At 39.1% G+C, this 19,973-nt stretch overlaps 1 long non-coding RNA gene across 1 annotated transcript in view; it reads right to left on the bottom strand.

Annotated features, from left to right (window-relative positions):
• LOC143650099 (uncharacterized) overlaps positions 1 to 18,292 on the bottom strand; it is a 33,874-nt gene extending 15,582 nt beyond the window's left edge. The window contains exon 1 of the long non-coding RNA XR_013159366.1: positions 17,902 to 18,292. This is a non-coding gene — a long non-coding RNA (uncharacterized LOC143650099). The remainder of the gene's footprint in view (positions 1 to 17,901) is intronic.
• Between the last annotated feature and the right edge of the window lie 1,681 nt (positions 18,293 to 19,973).

Raw genomic sequence — 19,973 nt, 5'->3', positions numbered from 1 at the left:
TCATCTGTTGCTAACCGAGAGTAAAGGCACCCATTTAGAAATATACCATGGAGCTGCAGGATTTAATTTTATGTTATCGGCCTGACATTATAATTCTGGAATTCAATTACATCCCAGATCCATCTTTTTCCATCAAAATAATTTAAAATAAACGTTGGCTGGTCTCCCCAAAGAAACGTAATCATTTATTCAATGATCAATCAAATCATACCTCATTCCACAAAGGATTTGGGGCATCTTCCAAAATGATATGAAAAAAATGTAAAATAAGAGACTCAAAGGCTAAGATTTATAGGGTAGGAGGATAATAAAGTTATAGGTAAGATTAGCACACAAGGCGTAAATCACATGTTTTTATAAATTTGTTAGAGATGGGGAACAAATTGGGTTTAATATTTCTAGCAGTCAGAGGAAAGTGAGAAACCCAATTAGTTTAGGATTTAGACTATTCTGTAAGATAAAGCAAATAGAAAAACAAACAAACAAAAACCCAGTGTGCCAGAGAAGCATAGTTCTTCTTGATTTTGAGTCTTTCACAGATATGAAGTGTCATGAATAATAATCTTGACAATATCCCTAGTGAAATGTGTACATTTAGATTTTCATACTACTGTTTATTATAGGGTAACTTAAAGTAGATTAACTCTGCAAAGACCATTCTACAAGGGATGACATTAACTCAGTTTCAGTGTGTTGCTCTCTGTAGCTTAATCTAAATGTGAAATTCGGACTCCAGAGTAGTGGTTTAGAGCCCTGCACCCTAGTCACTGTTGAATTCCAGGGAGGTGCTTCAGAGGGAGCAGCTGGGCAGAATCCAAGGGCTCTAGAATTTTGTGATCATCCATTATCTTTTTTAATAAATTATTGAATTTAATTTGTTAATGTTTTTGCTGAGAATTTTTGCATCTATGTTTATGAGGGATATTGGTCCATAGTTTTTTTTTCCCCTGTAATATCAATGTCTGGAAAATGCTGGCCTTATAAAATGAGTTGAGAAGCATCTCTTCCTCTTCTATGTTCTAGAAGAGGTTGTGTAACATTAAAATTATTTCCTCCTTAAATATTTGATAGAATTCACAATTGATACTGCCTCACATCTCTCACTTCCTCAATCAAGCCTCTCTTAAGTTTGCCAGGTAAAATAAAGAACTCTCCATTAAATCTGAATTTCAGATAAACAACAAATAATTTTTTAGCATAAGTTTGTCCCATGCAATATTTGGAACCAACTAAAATATTATTTATTGTTTATCTGAAATTCATGTTTTATTTGCCCAAGAGAAAAGAAAACATGTCCACATAAATACTTAGACATGAACGTTCATAATAGCCCAAAAGTGGAAACAGCCCACAATTCCATCATCTGATAAATGGATAAGCAGAGTGTGGCATATCCATGCAGTGGGATACATGCAGCCACACAAAAGAATGAAGTACTGATTCACACTACAATATGAATGAACTTTAAAAATGCTTACTAAGTGGAAGAAGGCAGACACAAAAGGCCACATATTATATGGTTTCATTTATATGAAATGGGTAGAATAGGCAAATCCATATTGATAGAAAGTAGATTAGTGGCTGCCAAGGGCAGTGGGAAGTGACTGCTAATGGATACGGGGGGTTCTTTGGGGATAATGAAAATGTTCTGGAATTAGTGGTAGTGTATGCACACACTTGTGACAATACTAAAAACCACTGCACTATATACTTTGAAAGTATGAATGTTATGGTATGTGAGTTATATCTCAATATAAGAAATACACATATATAATGTTAAAAATTAACTGAGCATCTGTATTATTTGCTAAATCTGACAACCTTATGCAATTTGTTTAACAAAGCAGCCAGAGTGATCCTTTTAAAATGTAAGTTAGATTGTGTTGCTTCTTTGCTCAAAAATTTTCAAAGGATTCCTAAATTACTCAGAGCAAAAGGACAAGGCTCCTCCCATACTGGAGAGAAACTTTTGGGAGAGGAACCAAAATTGAGAAGGGCAGGGACAACAGACATAGAGGAAAGATAAGGGATGAACAAAATGGTGGAAAGGAACAGAACCAGGAGATCCCAGAAAACCAACAATCACAGTTTTGTTTAACTCTAGATGAAAAGCAAACGAGTAAAAGTAGGAGCTTTGTGATGGTGGAAAAGACAACTTGAATAAATTTCAAATAAAAATAAGCAACATCATTGCACTGTTGTGTCCCACCCCATGCCCCGCATCCTGTTTCACATCCATCCTGCAATACAAAGCTTTAGACTACTGAAGGAATTCAACTTCCAAAGTAACCCTGTCAAGATATTTACATGCCTCGAAGGCAACAGAAGATCACTAAGCATATCAAGATGCAGACAGATATAGCCCCGCTTAATGACCAAATTAAAACAACAGAGGAGACACAGACGTTGGGACAACTAGTCAAAGATATTCACATAACTCTGCTAAATAAAATCAGTGGAATGGCTAATGACATAAAGGAGATCAAGAAGACAGTAGAAGAGCATAAAGAGAAATGTGAAAGAATAAATAGAAGAATGGCATATCACAGAGATTAAAGATCCTGTAGACCAAATAAAAAATATGTTAGAGACACATAACAGCAAATTTGAAGAGGCAGAAGAAAGAATAAGTGAACTAGAGGACAGGGCAATTGATCCCAAACACACAAAAGAGCAAATGGCAAAATAGATGGAAATATTTGAATTGGATTTCAGGGAAATAATGGACAAAACAATGTACAGAAATGTAAAAATCATCAGTGTCCCAGAAGGAGAAGAGAAGAGTAAAGGGCTAGGAAGAGCAGTTGAGGGTATAATGGGGGAAAACCTCCTAACCCTGATAAAGGACATAAATATGCAAATCAAACAGGCCAATGAACTCCAAATAGAATAAATCCAAATAGGCCTTCCCCAAGACATATACAAGTCGTCTGTCAAATGTTGAAGAGAAGAAGAAAATCCTGAAAGCAACAAGAGAAAAACAATTTAGTACATACAAGAGAAACCACATAAGACTGAGTTCGGACTACTCAACTGGTACTATGGTGGCAAGAAGGCAGTGGCATGATGTATTTAAGATCCTGAAAGAGAATGACTTCCAGCCAACAATTCTGTACCCAGCCATTAGTCCTTCAAAACTGGGGGAAGGATTAAAATTTTCACAGACAAACGAATGCTGAAATAATTTGTCAACAAGAAACCAGCCCTACAAGAAATACTAAAGGGAATTCTGTCAGCTGAGAAAAAAGCAGGAAAGGAAGATCTGGAGGAGGGCACAGAATAGAAGAGTACCAGAAAGGGTAACTTAAAGGATAAAAAGGGAAAATAATACATAGACCTGACAAATAAAATCCAAAGGATAAGATAGTAGATTCAAGAAATGCTTTTAAAGTAATAACTTTGAATGTTAGTGGACTAGACTCACCAATTAATAGATACAGGTTGGCAGAATGGATTGAGAAATATAATCTAGCTATATGCATCTTGCAAGAGACTCATTTTAGACCCAGGGATACAAATAGATTGAAAGTGAAAGGATGGAAAAAGATGTTCCATGAAAGCTGTAACCAAAAGAAAGTAGGAGTAGCTATACTAAAATCAGACAAAATAGACTTTAAATGTAAAGACATCATAAGAGACAAAGAAGGATGCTACATATTAATAAAAGGGACAATTCACCAAAAAGAAATAACAATCATAAATGTTTATGCTCTTAATTAAGGAGCTCCAAAGTGCATGAGACGAGCTTTGGCAAAACTGAAGGGAGTGATAGACGTATCAACAATAATAGTCACAGACGTCAATGCACCACTCTCCTCTACAGAACAGCCAGACAGAGGGTCAGCAAGGAAATAAAGAGCTTAAACAATTTGATATATGAATTAAAACTAACAGATATATTTAGGGCGTCACACCCCAAAACACCAGGATATACATTGTTCTCTAGTGCTCAAGGAACATTCTCCAGGATAGCTCATATACTGGGGCACAAAACAGGTCTTCATAAATTTAAAAACATTGGAATTATGCAAAGCACTTTCTCTGGTCACAATGGAATGGATCCGGAAATCAATAACCACCAAAGAATGAGAACTTTCACAAATATATGGAGATTAAATGACACAATCTTAAACAACCAGCGGGTCAAAGAAGAAATTGCTAGAGAAATCAGTAGCTACATGGAGACAAATGAAAATCAGAATATGACATATCAGAACTTATGGGACGCAGGCAAAGGCTGTGCTGAGGGGAAATTTATTGCCCTAAATGTGTATATTAAAAAAGAAGAGCTGAGTGAGTCCAGCCAAAAACTAAAGGACAAATGCTGTATGGTCCCACTGATGTGAACGGACATTCGAGAATAAACTTGAAATATGTCATTGGTAACAGAGTCCAGCAGGAGTTAGAAACAGGGTAAGATAATGGGTAATTGGAGCGGAAGGGATACAGACTGTGCAACAGGACTAGATACAAAAACTCAAAAATGGACAGCACAATAATACCTAATTGTAAAGTAATCATGTTAAAACACTGAATGAAGCTGCATCTGAGCTATAGGTTTTTTTTGTTGTTGTTTTTTACTATCATTACTACTTTTATTTCTTTTCTCTATATTAACATTTTATATCTTTTTCTGTTGTGTTGCTAGTTCCTCTAAACCGATGCAAATGTACTAAGAAACGATGATCATGCATCTATGTGATGATGTTAAGAATTACTGAGTGCATATGTAGAACGGTATGATTTCTAAATGTTGTGTTAATTTCTTTTTTTTATTTTTATTTTTTTTTCTTTCTTTCCGTTAATAAAAAAATAAAAAAATAAAAAAAAACATTATACTAAGTGAAACAAGCAAGATACAAAAGGCCAGATATTGTATAATTCATTATATGAAATATCCAGAATAGGCAAATCCATAGAGACCGTTTCGTGGCTGCCAGTGGCTGGTGGGAGGGAGAATGGGGTGACTGCTGAATGAACAAGGGGTCTCCTTTGAGGATGATGAAAATATTTTGGAACAAGATAATTCCATCACCAGAGAGGTGATGGTTGCACAACATTATGAATGTACTAAATGTCACTAAATTGCACACTTTAAAATGGTTAATTCTATGTTATGTGAATTTCACCTCAATAAAAAAATATTAAAAATTAAAAAAAAAAAAGAAGAAAGAGCAAAAATCAAGAACTTAACTGCTCATCTGGGGGAACGTGAGAAAGAACAGCAAACTAACTCCAAAGTGAATAGAAGAAGAGAAATAACACAATTAAAGCAGAGTTAAATGAATAGAAAAAAGGAACAATAGAAGTTAAGAGTGTTAATGGACCATTGACTTTGGACATTATTCATGATGCCTAATGAATGGAGTTGGCTGAAGGATGCACTGACTGAGAAGTACATGGGTGAACAATTGTGTACACATATGATTGAATATTGTGCTGCTACAAAAAGGAATGAAATTGTGAGGCATGAAACATTGTGAAGGAATCTGTGGGACATTTAGGAGGCAAAATAAGCTAGAAACAAAACAGTAGAATCATATGGTCTTGTTTATAAATACATACAAGAAAACGGGAGTCTAGATTGTAAACTCTGATAGCAGTCAAATTTAGTCTGGAGTGGTAATTATTATTTCTGGATTTTTAGAACATGTTTTATATGTGCATAACCTGGTATTTAGATATAAAAATGAAGCTGATCAGGTCAGGATTAAGGTAATTTAGAATGCAGGGGTAAGGAAGACATTGTCTATATTTTAGAACCTCATCTACTCTTTGAGACCAAAGGAAGAAAGGTCTATTTTGTTCAGAACCTAAATTTACTATAGCATATAATCTAACTCAAACTTTCTGGTTAGACCATTTAAACAATCCAAACACAGGGAGCTCAGAATAAAGGGGGCCTTTAATCCTGTATAACTTAATGTAATGCCTGGATACATTCCAGAGTATATTAAGCAGATAATCAAAAGGTATTGGCAAAGTCTCTTGAGGGATGGGAGAAAAAAATTCAGGGAACTATTAAACTTTACCACCAGGGAAATTCCCAATATTAGGGACACCCAAATCAATATGCTAAGTCCTTGAATAAGTAATAGAATTACACCAGGTAAGAAAAAGAAAGGACACAAAAAGATAGTGCCTTTAAAATTGTTAAAACTGCAGACTACTGTTTCAAAATAAGTGAAAATACATTAAGAAAATAATATAAGACATGAAAGAACAACAAAAATTCGAATTAGTGAAATGCAGAGATGAGATGACAGAACTCAAGAAAGAATTAGGAATAAAATAAAAATATTTTATATATAAAATACTATCTAGGAAAATCACAGGAGCAAATAAAACACAATAAATAATGTCTTCAGGGCAGGCAACAGTGGCTCAGTGACAGAGCCTACCATACTGGAGACCCGGGTTCAATTCCCGGAACCTACCCATGCAAAAAAAAAAAGAAAAAAGTCTTCAAAGAGATAGGAAGAGTAAAAAAATAAAAATGATAAAAATAAAAAGATACAAAGGAGGAGAGAAAGCATAGATATTGAAGATAGGTGAAAAAGATCTGTACAGATAATAAAAGTCACTGAAAAGAAAACCAAAGCAAGAGAACAAATACTAAAAACTAACTCAAGAAAAAAATTTGCTAAAATACAAAATGACTTGAAATTATGTAATGTAAGAGTATACTATTTACCTAAGAAAATCAACCCAAGATGAACCCAAAATGGCATGTTCTAGTAAAATTACTGGACTTTAAAGAAAAAAAAAGAAAACAACAAAATCTTGTGGACATCCAGACAGAAAAAAGCAAGTAACTTTTAAGGGAATGAATATTAGATTATCTTTAGACTTTTCAACAATCAGGTTTCATGACTTAAAAAGTTGAGTAACATATTAGGATACTCAAGGAAAGAAAATGTGAGCCAAGAATGTCATATCCAGCAAAACGACTTTCAAGTGTAAAAGGCACAAGCTGTTATCAACATGCATGAACCCAGAGAATTTTTTTCCTCTGAGCACTTCCCAAGGAAGTGTGTCAAACAGCTAAAATAACTCAAGGCTTGAGATATCGACAGAAGGACTGGTGGCAAGCACTGAATATATAGTTGCCTACAGAATTAAAATGAAATGGGGGCCAAGAAGGAGGCAGAATTATAGGCAATGGCTATATGCTCTGACAAGGTACATGTGCTGGTTTGACTCTTGTGAACCCCAGAAAAGCCAAGTTCTTTAATCTTCATTCAGTATTGCTGGGTGGGAGCTTTTTTGATTGTTTCAATGGAGATGTGATCCACCCAACTGTGGGTGATAACTTTTGATTAGATGGTTTCCATGGAGATGTGTCTCCACCCATTCAAGGTGGGATTTGTTTATTGGAGACCTTTAAGAGGGCCATTTTGGAAAAAGCTTTAGAGCCTGTGCAGCCAGAGACCTTTGGAGATGAAGAAGGAAAATGCTGCTGGGGGAGCTTCATGAAACAAGAAGCCTGGAGAGAAAGCTAGCAGATGTTGCCATGTGCCCTTCCAGCTAAGAGAGAAACCCTGAACTTCATTGGCCTTTCTTAAGTGAAGGGAACCTCTTGTTGGTGCCTTAATTTGGACTTTTCATAGGCTTGCCTTAATGTGGACATTTTCACGGCCTTAGAACTGTAAACTGGCAATTTAATAAATTCCCCTTTTTAAAAGCCATTCCTTTTCAGCAGCTTGCAAACTAGAACAGTACACATAGAGAAATAATTTTTTTTAATGGAAAGGGAATGAAAAAACATATGCAAAAAATGTTTTTAAGTCTTTTTAGGAATCATAATTATTGACCATATGAGTATTGCTATTCTGAGACTTGTGTATATAATATGGGATATAGCAAATGTGTAATTATGGGAAATTCTAATCCTATTTTCTCCTGTGGTCATCCTTGAGAACCAAAATTCTCAGTGTGGACAGAAAGAGTATTGAAATTTGCAATTGTGATATTTTAATGGAAAATGTCAGTATGAACATGTGAAGTATATATGTATATATATATATATATAATATCCACTGTGCATGTGCATGCACATGTGTGTATATACAATTTCCACTATGTGTGTGTACGTGTGTGTGTGTATCTCCACCAAAATATTCTGGAATTAATGACCAGTTCAGGTACCCATGGGCATGCCAGATCATCCCACTAAAAGAAACCAGGACTTCTTGGAGCACTGGTTGATATCAGGTCTGGAGCAGGAAATACATAAACTGGTCCTGGAGCATCTTGTCATTCAAGATAACAAGGATTATAGAGGCATGTCCAAAATACTCAGAGCCAACTTGAAGAGGGTCCCACTGGCCAAACATGGGGCAACTTGAGTTCCAGTAATGATAGTAACTATAATGGATAGAAACACATAAAATATGCTTAAACTATGAGTTCATAATGGTAGTTTTTAAATATTAAAAGAATTGGTCACCTTCAGAAAACAGTAGAGAACCCATTTATTAGTCTTGAAAATTTGTATGTAGATGGAAAATGATCAAACATTTATCCTGCCTTTTCTATGTGAACTGTACCATCATGTAACCAAATAGTAGATAAGGAAAGCAACTCTTTATAAAAGTATTCCAGCTAATAAATAAAAGCAAAATAATAAAATGCATATATCACTGGTTTGCAAACCTCAGTGAATTAATGGATCTAGGAAATGAACAGCCATAGTTGCTAATATCAAAAAAGAGAGATACCAGACATTATGTGCCTCCTGATGAAAGAACACACTACCTATAGTCTTGCCAGTGGAATCCATTAGGACTGATGAAGCCTCTGGATCCAGTACCCTATCTACAGGAAGCACAGAAGGCCATGCGACATGTTGAATGTACCATTCTGCAAAAATCTTAACTGTGAAAAACTCTACAGTTCAGTGATTCTCAAAGTGTGGTCCCAGACCAGACACACTTTCATCACCTGGAAACTTGCTAGAAATGCAAACTCTCAGGTCCCACCCTGACCTACTGAAACAGAAACTCTGGGAGTCAGATCCAGCAATCTGTATTTCAGTGAGCCCTCCAGGTTATTCTGATGCAGGCTGAAGTTTAGAACCACTGCTATAGGCCAAACATCCAAGATTCTCCAAGGAATTTAAGAAAAAGAAAGGGATGGAGGAAGGACCTGTAGATGAAAAGAGACACATCAAATGGCTTAAAAGAAATAGAAGGTGAAAAAGATAAAATGTTAAAAATCAGAAAGATATGAGGAAGGAGAGAAAGTACAATAGGTAAAAAAAAAAAAAATTCATAGAGATAATAGGGTTCACTGTGGAAGAAAACCGAAGAGAAGAGAATAAATACCAAAAACCACAATTCATCAGAAAGTTTGCAAAAATTAAAAATGTGTATTTGAAGTGAAATAATAAAAGAGCCTAGAGAGACTGAATTATATTTTCTGAGAATATGCACTTGGGTGAGAAACTATAAAGGATCATGAGGAAGTTATAAGAAAAAAGAGCGAGGTCACTTTTAGAGAGAGAAGGGGACTATGACAATGGTTGCACTGACCCACTTGGAGGGATTTCTAGAGTGGCAGGCAAAGTGCTGTTTCTTGCCCTGGATGGTTGTTACAAGGGTGTTTGATAATGATTCACTAAGTTATGTACCTGTTTTGTGTGGTTTTCTGTATTTTCGCCTTATTTCAAAATAAAAAGTTATAAAAATCTCTTGAATGACACTATTTAAATCTCTTGGGGCTTTACTTCTTTGCCCGAGCTATGAAGAAATAGCTTTTTTGCTTGTTGTGGAATTTTGCTTTACAATCCAAATAATGTTGACCTTATGGTAGTTATTTGTCATGGTTATGGGACGTGATTGTATACATTATAATTCTCCAGGCCAGTGTTTGAATTGTGTTTGGGAGCCAAAGGAATAGAGAGTACTGGCTTCACTTGGACAACCATTTCCTCTACACTCCCATTTTCTCCTTTATGACTGCCTGGAAAATATGCCCTCCCACCTGGATCCCAACAGGTCACAAGTAAGAGGAGAAAGGTGTAATTAATAAAAGCGCGCACTGACTGCACACTTGACTAGAAGGCTTGAGTAATGCTGCTTGCCAAATCCAATCCCACCAATGACTGAGCGGAAACCTGAGCTATTATGTGAAAAGTTGAGGGGCTGACCCAGGTGGGAGGTGGCTTCATCCTGATGACAGTAAGTGGCCCCTCCTCTGTAGCTGCCAGGCCAGGGAAGGGTAAACTCTCAATAGAGGCAATTATGAGGGAGCTTGAAACCACTCACCTGGTTATGGAGCATTAACATCCCTTATTTCTTTCTCCCTCTTATAAATGAATACACAAGTCTCATAAATAATTATTTTTAGTGGCTTTTAAAACTTAATATTTATATGATTATTTTCATTGTATTTCATACATATGTATGTCAGTTTGTAACCACTTGGAAAGATTTAAACATGCACACACACACACAAGTCAAATCTACCACAAATAGTCTGAGAAGCCTGGAATTAGTCTGCATTAAAATCAAGAAAGTCTATTCATTAAAAGACACCATAAAGAGTGAGAACATGAGCCACAGAATAGGAGAAAATATTTGTAACACATGAAGCTGACAAAAGACTAATATCTAAAATACACAAATAATTCATTCAAATCAACTAGACAAATGGACAATAAGTTTAAATAGTCATCTCGCATAAGAGGAAATTCCAATGGCCACTAAACACATGAGATGGGCTCAACCTCATTAGTCATCAGGGAAATTAAAATGAAAACCACAAAATCACCAGATCAGCAACAATTTAAGCCTCAAAATTTTGAATATTGGTGAGGATGCAGTTTTCTTACATTGCTCATGAGAGTGTAAAATGAAATGAAAATGAAATCACTCCAGGAAATTTTCTGACAAAAGCTGACTAGACACATGTCCTATGAGCCAGCAATTTCACTCCCAGATACACCACAAATATTTGACACGTGTAAGTGAGATGACTGTGCAAAACTGTCCACAGCAGTATAATTATTTCTAATAGACCCGGGTTGAAATACTCCAACCATACTATCTTAATGAGAATGGACAAATTGTGGTATAGTCACACTATGGAACACTAAACAGCAATGAAAATGAATGACGCATCATTTTATGCAACAACACAAAGGAGTCACACAAATATTTACAGTTGACGTAGGGACTCATCATGGTTCTCCTAAGGGAGTAGCAGGATATTTTAGTAGACAGAACGGTCAATACATTCAGATATATCCTGGTGCTAGAACATTCTTGTCCGAGTCATTTCCACCCTGGAGCTGAGGTGTTAACGGGGAAGAGGCAGAAGTTGAAGTCACTGACGGCATCTGGGCCTGGGGAGAATTTTAGATTTTGACTTAAATCTATGGCATAAAATTCAGAAACTAATAGTAGAACTGGGGACTCCCTGGACTGAGATGGATGGAGATAGGAAGTGAGAATTTCCAAGGGGCTGGGCTGAGGGGAGATGTAGGGACCTAAAACTCTGGGCCACTAGGATTGACAGAGGCTCCAGATAATGAATCCAGCTTCCCCAGCAACAGACCCCTGTTTGGGTCTTCTTGGTGACTCTTGTTGCTGCTCCTGCAGATTTTGCTGCTGATGGTATTTGGCCCAGTGGTTCTTGAACCACACCCATTTTATATGCTTGTTCAGGTTGAGTTTCTAGGCTAAAGCCTTGCCCTTCCTTCTAGCTTGGGTGCATGGTTCACTCAAGGTGATTCTCCAGCTCTTACAGCTATCCCCTGCTGCAGATGAAGTATGCCTGGCACCACTTCTTTGTGGGGCACAGTGTTCCTGAGGTTCTTACATCCTTCACTTCTGCTAGTTTCCTCCCTGGGTTCTACAGACTATTTTTCTTTATTGTACTGCTCTTGGGTATCTTTACTACATCCCAAGGATTGAGAAGAAAATATTTATCTTCCATTTATTGTCAATCAACAATCCTGTGTCCTTGGTCCCACCTTCTCCATGACCTGTTGTATTTGTCACCTTGAACTCTCTTCTCTACATCTTCTAGCTCTCTCTGCTGGATCATTCTCTTCATCCTTCTTCTGACCCTGCCAGAGGGAATTGCCTTCCCCAATCCCTCAACACTTCACTTACACCCTGAGAGCCAGCTCCATAGCCCTCTTCCAGGGGCCTGACATGATCCCCAGGCTAATGCCTTTCCATGAGCCTAGCTTAAGTACATCTTCCTTTCACTGCGCTAACCATAAAACTAAAGCAGACTCACAATGCGTGTTTTCTGAATGGATGAATGAGTAACTGATTATTGAGGAAAGAAGGTGATACTCAAAATTAGTCCATTTTGTTCCAGTTAGACACAAGTTATAAAAGTATGAAGTTGATTTACTTTATGAAGTCTGGAGATTTAACTATGCTATGTTTTTTCTCTGTCAGCGTAAATAATGATGAGTTAGCTGCACTCTCTTAAAAGTGAAAGCTTTTTATCATCAATCAAACACAAAATTACTGCTTTCCTGGCCACAATGAGCAGGGCCCTCCTGATCACTGCACATCTTCCAGCAAAATGCACATAATACCCCACATTCCTACAGAAAGCCTCTCCGGGTGGTCTCCACGCTATTACAAAAGGCTTCAAGCTTTACTTCAAAATTGTATGTGGGAAAAGGGTTATGTTTGCTAACCATGTGAAATAAAATGCAAAATGTTATACTTAATTACCAGAGTGAGAATTAATTTTCACCTGTCTCCCCTGTGCTTCTTGGGGTGTTGCAGATTGCTGCTTTTTGTAGCTCATGTCTGTCAGTGACTCACTGTTGAGAATAAGCACCTCTCTAACTCAGGAACAGAATGAAGATTAATTGTCTGCTGTCAATCCTGTTGGGTCACAGTTTGAAAGCTTGCTTTGCACAGCTGTTAATACTAATCTGTGGCTTTAAGACAATTCTTCCATTACACCAACGTTCCCTTCCAGTGTCCCCTGTGGAAGGCTTTTGTCTGTTTTATTACTCAACTCCCTTAACCCCAATTCTCACCTCATGGCAAGAAACCCAGTCCACCCTCTAATAAACTGGAATGTAAAAAGATAATCTCCCGTCTGAATTAAAAAAAAAAGAGTACTACATTAGACAGGGGGAAATTATATATATATATCAGTATTTATAAATAATAGATTTTTATACTGTATGCATTAGTTATATCAATAAACATTAAGGATCTGTTAGGGGCAGATACTGTGCTAGGGTGCTAGGGGTATGATGTTGACTAAAGTATACTCTCAAAGTTCTATAGTCTAGTGAGGGTTAGTCTTGGACTATCATGGGATGGTGTGATTTACAGGTTAATACTAATCTTTAACATTTTCACATTGTTATTTAGCACCATCACTCACACGGGCATCGGTCTCTTCTTTCAGATTATGAGAAGGAAAAGCATCAACTTAAATTTCTTCCCTTTGCCCAGCCATCAATAATCTCCAAAGTGCTTTCCCTAAACACTTCTCTCTTAAGAAGAGCAAATGCCCAAATATGGCACTGGCCTGGGAAGGGGCACCATGTCCACGGGCAAGTCAACATAATGTCATTGGACTACAATGAAGGAAAAATGGGATTTAGAGCCATAACTGCATTCTAAGGAGGGTGGCTCTTGTAAAGTGAAAGAGCATTTTTCAGCAAAGCCCTTTCACGGGAGCTGAGTTTGGCAGCAGGGGCTAGAGAAAGTTTGATTGCTCCACACAACAGAGTGAGAAGCACTTCGAGTTCTCGGAGTCATAGGGAGTCCAGGGAGAAGGAGGAGAACAGGATAGAAGAAAGGCAGAGAAAGAAGTCAGAGAAGAGGGAGGGGGTGACATGAGACTAGGACTCTATGTGGGGGGTGGTGTTCAATGGCGAGGGAACCACCTTCAGTGGTGGAATGATGTCTAAGCGTGGCTTTGAAGTAGTCTGCATGATTGCTACAAAGCATGCCTCCTCTCCTGCAACCTCCCCCATTCTTCATTAAAGTCTGTCACTCGTGCACATGGCTTGTATAAATAGATTAAATGGGTGTGTGGTAGGCAGAATAATGGATACCCAAAGATGTCCATATGCTAATCCATGGGGAATGTGACTATGTTATTTTACATGGTAAAAGGGATTTTGCAGATGTGATTTAATTAAGGATCTTGAGATGGGGAGATTATTCTGGATTGTCCGATAGTGGTGGGTCCTTAAAAGTGGAAGATGGGGAGGCAGTGCAGGAGGGTCAGAAGGAACACGACTTTGGAAGAAAGGAAAGGAGACCCTGTGCAATGTCGCTGACTTCGAAGATAGAGGATGGGGGTGGATTCTAGGAGCTGGAAGAGGAGAAGAAACAACCTCTCCCCTGGAGCTGCTAGAAATGAGAGCAGCCCTGCCAACACCTACATTGTAGCCTGGCAAGACCTATGTCAGACTTCTGGCTTTGAGAACTGTGAGAGAATACATTTGTGTTGCATTAAGCCACTCAATTTATGGTAATTTGCTACAGCAGCAATAGAAAACTAATACAGAGTGTAAATCAGGGGGAAGGGTTGAATTAGGAGAATTGTCATGGGGGTGGGGGGGATGTAATCCAATTTAAAATCAGAAAAAGTCTGTTTGAGCCAGACTGTGAGGAATGAATGAGTTTAGACTTTATCTTTGGACCATGGGAACCACTGGCAGGTTCAAGTACAGAGTGGTGGAAAGGGCAGGATTTTGAGACATGGACATCATGCAGCCCTAAGGGACCTTTGGAACTGCACTCTGGGAAGCTGTCCAGCTGCCCTCAGGGCTCAGCTGGGTGGGGGTAAGGAAACAGGCCCAGAGATTGCCATCCCCACTGCTCCAGAGCGCCTTGCCTTGTTGTTTGTTTTCTATTTGGAGCTTCTTTTGAAGGTTTCATTTGAGAAAGAGATTTTGTATCTAAAATAAAATGAAAATGCAGAGTGAACACAATTCTCTGCACAGGAGGGTCAAGAGTCTTGTTCCAGCTTCTGCAGATGAAAGGTGGCCAGGCAAGGACTCGGTCTTTGGGAATCCCGACTGCCAGGCCTGGATGCCTCTGTTGGAGCGCCGTAGAGATTGGCAAGGGGAGTATACAAGACCATCAGCAAGGTGGTTCAGGTATGGAGCCATGGATTACGGAAGCGTTGAGTGAAGGGAACGCCCTAGATGTGAAAGATGAGGAGGACTTAGCGACCCCCAGAGATGCAGGGTTTCATCCTAAGGTGAGCAGATGCTAGTGAGAAGCACAATACTGACCCTTCTCAAGTCCAGAAAATCAATGGCAGAAGACATTGGACGTGCTATGCCTCCAGCAGGAAGGAGACTCCCATTTGTAGACCCCGTAGAGGGCACACTAAAGGTGCAGGAAAGGCATCACAAGGAGCATCCAGTCTTGGGTTAACAAGGCAAGAAAATGAATGAAGTGATAGAGGAGGAAGCAGAGATCCGGACTCAGGCTTCTGCCAGTGATCCCAGAGGAAATACAGTCAAGTCTATTAACTTCTGCCTGACCCTGCTTCTAGGAATGTGGTAAAATAAAAAACCAAAGAGCTCTGTAAAAGGCTCATGACAAATGTTTGTTTAGGACCTTGTGGTTCTGTCTGCACGCCTTTAAGTTGTCAGGGTATTATTATTTAAACAGGAACAGTGTAATTACCGGTGCATTATTACAATACACAAAGTGATTTAAGCAGTAAAAAGGCTTTGATGAATTAGTGGTTCTTTTGATTCCTACAGTTTTGCTGTGGATGTTCAAAAACATCTTTAAACATCTTCAGATTCACAGAATAGCTGCTATAGCCCTTACCTGGATTTTTTGGTTTTTTTATCCTAACTCCATCCCTACAGTCCTACAGTTTTCTGGATACTCCACTCAGAAGTCCCACCCTCTCCTCCAGCTCAACTTGTTCAAAACTGAAACCCAGTTTTTGAGTTTCACTTCCAACTTGCTCTTCCTGCTTTATTCTATATTTGTTTGAATCAATCACCCGCTTGATTTTCCAAGGCCAAATTTTGGAAGTCATCCTCATTCTTCTCTTTCATCTTGTCTCCCACCATCACTCTTGACATCCATATAATATCAACCCGACCATGACAATGATAATGGCAGCTACCATTTTTTGAGTGTCTAAGCATCTTGGATATATTGTTGCTAATACTTGCAAACCCTGCCAAAGTATATTATTATTAGCCCCCTTTTATAGTCAAAGAGACATTATTTCCAACAGTCCACCTGCTAGTAGATGGCATTCAAGACCAGTATTTGAACCCACATCTGTTTGATTCTAAAGCATATGCATTTTCTACCACACAGGATTGCATCCAAAAAATAATTAAGAGTTCTTCCAAACCTTCCTGCTGTATGTCACTGAAATAACCTACTTCTCTCCATCCCCAGGGCTCTTCATTACCTTGGTTAATGCCTTCATTAGGTCTTACCTGTACTAATTGCACAGTCTTCTGACTGTTCTCCCTAACTCTCGTCTTGATGGATGTTCAACAAACTTCTCTACTGAAGTATTTCTAAGCTGGGAGATCACAAACAAGTTCCTGCGTACTCTCCATGGACTAACTAAATCAGATTCTCCAAGCTTGAGTATCATTCTTAGTAACAAGCACCCCTTCTTGATTCTTACGATCAGCCAGTACAACCAAAGGGATTTATATAAAGGAAATTCCTAGTTAAAATTTTCAGTGGCTACTGGTTACTCATAAGATAAGTAGAATATTCCTTAATTTGGCATATAAGGACTTTTTATGATTTGGCAACAGTTCCTCCTCTCCAATCATTCTGGGCGTAGAAGTTACTCAGTAGATTGTTTTTAATGAATGGATGTAAAAATGATGCACAGTGTGGTAAGCAGAATAATGGATCCCCAAATATGTCCACACCCTAAATCCCAGGACCTGTGAATATGTTTGCTACCTTACATGCCAAAAGGGTCTTTGTAGGTATAAATATGGGACCTTGAGACAGGGAGACTATTCTGGATTATTTGGGTAGACTTTAACTAATCCTATGAGTCATTGAAAGCAAAGAAACTTTCCCAGCTGTAGTTAGAGAGAGCTACAGTGATGGGAGAAGGGTCAGAGAAGACGTGATCAGCCATTGAAAACGTGATCTGTCATTGATTGTTTTAAAGATGGAAATGGGGACAATGAGCCAAGGGGTATGAGTGGCCTCTCATTTGGATTCTTCCTTAGAGCCTCCAGAAAGGAACGCAGCCCTGCTGACACCTTAATTTTAGCCCAGTGAGGCTTGTGTTGGACTTTTGACCTCCAGAACTCTAAGAACAGCAAATGGAAATGAATGCACACAGTTTTCCCAATGTCACCTGCTCATCCATACTTCTTGCATATACCACTCCCTCTGCCTGGAGCGTCTTGATCTGTCCATTTTGAAAACTCCTACACCCCCTTCAAAACCCAGCTCAAAATGGCTGATTCAGACAGGCTTTTATGCATGGTAACTTCAACTTCAGTAACACCCAATATTTATTCATAGTAAGGGCTAGCATCACCTTACTTTATATTTATTTGTTTACTTATCTATGTTACTTAAGCTCCCTGGGGCTGAGATCCTTGTCACTTTGTTCGGTACTCCCATCCTGGCACAACACCTGGCATATAGTTAGTGCTCAATAAAGATCTGCTGGGTATAATGTCTAATTTCATGTGTCAACTTGGGCAGGTTATAATGTCCAGTTGTTTGGTCAAGCAAACCCTGGCTTGACTGTTACTGTGAGGGTATTTCAAGGATTTAAATCATTAATCAGTTGATTGCATCTATGGCTTATTATATCTATAATCAACAAAGGGGACTGCCTTCAGCAGTGAGGAATCTCTTCAACCAATCAGTTGGAGGCCTTAAAGGAAGAACTAGGGATTTCAGCAGTCAGAAAGAACTTCTAACTCACCTTCAGCAGCCTGCTTCTCCTGGGAAGTTCATCATCACCTTTGTCAACTTCACAGCTTGTGCCTTCTCCTGGGGAATTCAATGTCATCATCAAGTTTCCAAGTTGTAGCCTGCCCTACAGAATTCGGCTTGCCAATCCCCATGGTCATATGAGCCATTCCTATAATAAGCCTCTTAATATTTACCTACATACAGTATCTCGTTGGTTCTGTTTTTCTGGAGAACCTGGACTATTAATAGGTAGAAAGAAGTATATTGCAAGCCAATCAATGTTGGATTCTATTAATTCTTATTATAATATCAGGGCTTTAAATATCAAAGGTAATGATTCCAAAGATAAGTCTCTTTCAAATTGATAGTCTATAATGCCTATACATGTGTACCACTTACACGTAATTAATCTCTTTTGAAATCAGATTACTTTTACTTTCCTTGCATGGAAAGCATTTACTTCTATATTTGACTCCAGGTGTGTAGAAAAGGAAAACAATACCTCATTTAAAAGCAAATTCCACATCCCAATGCTGTCATTACAGACGAATTCAGTCATCTTCCATGGACATCGGTTTGCACTGATTGCCGAGCCCTGCAGCCTTGTGAACTGTGGGAGGCTTGCCAAGTTACCCCCTAATATGTGAGAAGGTTCTTTAGCCAGGAAAGCCCTAGCCAGACCCAAGGTTTGAAATCAGATGCTCCCAGAAAGAATCCTCCGGTTTTGCCCTGCAACCTGCTTTGGTCCCCTTTAAGGTAAAAAAAAAAAAGCCAAGGCCCTACCCACCCCCCCACCTACCTCAGGGCACAAAAGAGGTCCCAGGCCAGGAGCACTGAGAGATTCACCCAGGCTCATTTCCCCGAGGTGACTGGAGGACTGTCCTTGTCTGTTTTTATGAGTTGCTTGGTTCCTAGGGCTGACCGAACATTAGAATCACCTGGAGAGCTTTTAACACTGTCTGACATTCTGGCGTCAGCACCAGGAATTCTTGTCAATTGGTCTGTGGATAGGACTTGGGCACTGGTATTTTTCAAAGCTCCCGAAGTAATTCTATAGAGCTGCCAGGAGCCTGGCTGGCACCGGACAATAGCTTTCGAGTTCCGGTGGGAATAAGAATCAGCCGTGGTGCGTGTTACACAGGCAGCGAGCAGGCTCCTGTTGGACCTGCCTTCGGACCACGCCCTCCCCCACATGCCTAGTCAGCAGGTTTGGGCCCCAGCCTGGAAATACAGTTGGGCGGCAGTAACCCCTCGAGCCCCTGCAGCCCACTCTAGGGAGCGCACATACTGTCACCAGCTGCCATTGAGAGGCGCCCAGCCCTGCCCATTGCTGAGAGGCCAGGACTGTTGTAAGAGGTGGAAACACTGAGAAGGGACTCGGCCGGAGTGCTTAAAATAGACTGCAGTTCCTTGCAAACATCTCTTTGTCTTGAACAATGCTGACATGTGAGGGGCGATGGGAAATGTATGAAAGTATGTTCACAGAGCTTCTACAGAAAACCCTCCTCTTTTCCCACTGAATAATAAAAGCAAATCAGGCCTTTCTAGTCACCAAGTCTGAAAATTTCAGTGCCATCCCTGCCCCACCCTCTCCTAGAGTCAGGGAGTCCTGCAATAACATATCAACCACTGAAATGTCAAGGGCAGATAGTAAAGGCTGACTTTTCAGAATTAAATGACAATTCATACATTTTATTCCACCATAAGCTGCAAAGATCCGGCGCTTTCAGATTCATTTAGTTTACATTCATCTAGTTTATATTCATCCAGCCTGAATATTTTAGCAAACATGTGCTGACTTTATTAGCCTAAGAATACTGGAAACTCATCAGTTTGTCAAGGTCATGGACAAAGCTGCTGTCAGGCAGGTCAGCTCTTTTAGCAATGGTTTCATTTTTAGAATATTTACACAGGCAGTCCTACTCATTAAAGGACGAACAGGAGAACATAGGTTTTCCCACCTCTCTTACACTCATTTTCCCCTTATGCTCACTTTTTTAGCTCCTTAGTTAGATGCAAGATGGTGTAGAATGAATGAGTCAGGTCGTCTTATCTGCTGAGACCAGTGGATGGTCTCACCCC

The sequence above is a fragment of the Tamandua tetradactyla genome, chromosome 11 (genome assembly GCF_023851605.1).
Source record: "Tamandua tetradactyla isolate mTamTet1 chromosome 11, mTamTet1.pri, whole genome shotgun sequence".
NCBI lineage: Eukaryota > Metazoa > Chordata > Mammalia > Pilosa > Myrmecophagidae > Tamandua > Tamandua tetradactyla.
The sequence above is the reverse complement of the archived record's forward strand: the minus strand, read 5'-3'. Positions and strand labels throughout refer to the sequence as shown.